The sequence below is a fragment of the Numida meleagris genome, chromosome 6, assembly GCF_002078875.1.
Source record: "Numida meleagris isolate 19003 breed g44 Domestic line chromosome 6, NumMel1.0, whole genome shotgun sequence".
NCBI classification, from domain to species: Eukaryota; Metazoa; Chordata; class Aves; order Galliformes; family Numididae; genus Numida; species Numida meleagris.
Genome location: NC_034414.1, coordinates 58,356,673 through 58,358,813, shown reverse-complemented (window position 1 = coordinate 58,358,813; position 2,141 = coordinate 58,356,673). Strand labels below are relative to the sequence as shown.

Below are 2,141 nucleotides of genomic sequence, written 5' to 3'. Positions count from 1 at the left end.
GAGAGGGGAACGGAGCAGTGAGGGGTCTGGAGCACACGTCTTATGGGGAGCGGCTGAGGGAGCTGGGGTGGGTCAGTCTGGAGAAGAGGAGGCTCAGGGAACACCTCATCGCTCTCTACAGCTCCCTGACGGGAGGTGGGGGCGAGGTGGGGATCGGCCTCTGCTCCTGGCTAACAGCACCAGGATGAAAGGGAATGTCCCCGAGTAGGGCCAGGGGAGGTTCAGGTTGGATGTTAGGGAAGATCTCTTGTCAGAAAGAGCGGCCAGCACAGGCACAGCTGCCCAGGGAGTGCTGGGGTCACCGTCCCGGAGGTGTTCCAGAACTGTGGAGATGTGGCACTGAGGGACGTGGGCAGTGGGCATGGTGGGGTGGGGTTGGGCTTGGGGATCTCAGTTATCTTTCCAGCCTGAGTGATTTGAGGATCCTGAGCTTCCTGGCTACCCTGTCTCCCCGCACTGGCAGCTGGCCCTTTCCCTGACGGGCCAAACCGCGGCCAAAACCGCCAAGTCAGAACGCAGCAGGGAGAGGACGCCGCAGGCGCCCTGAGCGGGCAGCGCGGAGCCCCTGAGGAGAAGCGGTGCTGAGGCAGAGCAGGCGGGGCCAGGAGGGCAGGCGGCAGTTGTGGCGCTTGGTGTAACGGCCAGGGCAGGGAAGGCGTGAGGGGCTGGATTCCCAAGAGTGGGAAGGAGGGAACCAAGCATGCCAGCTTTTTTTTCCAATTAATTCTGTCATTTTCCTCTGAACTCATATGCCTCCCCCAGCTGATAGAGGTTCTGGTAAAATAGGACCGCATTCCGCCTTCCTAAAAGGACACGCGAGGCTGTTAGAACATCAGAGAGCATTTCCTGCAATTGAGGGCGACCGAGCACTCGATCTCATTGCCCCTGGGGATGGTGGACTCTCCCATCATGGCAGTATTCTGAAGCCGTCTCGCCATGGCACTGTGCAACTGACGCTGGCGTCCCTTCTTGCACAGATCACTCTTACACATAGCACTGAGTTGAGCAAGGCATTTATTGGCATTTTTACAGAGCACGGAGCTCCCAGAACAAAGGGATGCTCTCAGACAGGCTGGGCGGTCCCGGCCCAGCTGGTAACAGGAGTGTCTGTTAGCAGTGTCTGTGCAGAGGCCTCTTCACCTGCACGGGGTCCGGCTCCCCACGCTGTGGTAGCGGGGAACAGCTGCCGTGTGCAGTGCTGCCAGCAAGCAGAGCTCTGCGTGTGAAGGCCTCTTTCAGTGTCCAAACACCAGCATTCTGTGGAGGCGATCTTTCAGCTCCCTGCAGTCACTCAGCGCCTGGGAGTGGGCATCCGGGTCCTGCTCCAGGTGCTGGAAGAGGTTGAATGGGCGGGATGCTCGGAAGGCCGGTGGCAGGACAACCTCCTTGGGCACCAACGAGTTGGCAAGGAGGAAGTGGTCCAGGCGCTTTTTCTGCAGGCAGTTCTGCAGGTACTGCAGGATATTCTGCAGCTGACGCAGGAAATTCTTCCTGTGCCAGGTCTCCGGAGGCATGGTGGTCAGGAGGTAGAAAACAATAGTCTTGATGGTGTAGGTGGAGAAGCCCATGCCCACCAGGATGTGGGCAAAGAGCCTCAGGCAGCTCAGGTGGGAGCTGCTCGGTCCGGTATTTGTGGCCGCGTACTCAAGGATCTTCTTTTCCGCCACAGCGCAGCTCTGCGGCCATGTTGTGCTGGGCGTAAAGCCAGCCTCTGAGTTCTGGCTGCTCAGGAAGATGTCCGTGTCATCTTGCTGTACCCCGAACAGCAACTCAACATACAGTTTTTCCCCGCTGGAGGTCTTTGTCAGCTGGAGCTTGCAGGAGCGGCTGGAGGGCAGCACCCTTAGTTTGTAGGCGCGTGCCCAGCGGGTGGCCGTCCAGATTCCTGCCACCTGTAGGTTGAACCAGGTGGCAGTTCTCTGCACATCCAGGTAGGAGTCAGTGCAAAGCATGTAGAGGAGGCTGGGGCCTTGATTTTGGCTCAGCTTGTCCTCAGGGCTGTGGAGGAAGCACAGCATGTCCCCCGGCTGCTGCTCCCTTTCGCACGTGCACACCAGCTCCACGCGGATGCGGGAGTTCCTTGCCAGCAGCTCCCCTTCGCTGCCCAGGTCCAGGACAAAGACGTGCCCGCGGGGGGCCTC

The 2,141-nt window shown here is 59.7% G+C and overlaps 1 protein-coding gene across 1 annotated transcript in view; it reads left to right on the top strand.

Annotated features, from left to right (window-relative positions):
* Positions 1 to 2,141, top strand: part of MDGA2 (MAM domain containing glycosylphosphatidylinositol anchor 2) — a 209,742-nt gene that overhangs the window by 104,586 nt on the left and 103,015 nt on the right. The gene's annotated exons all lie outside the window — the stretch shown is intronic.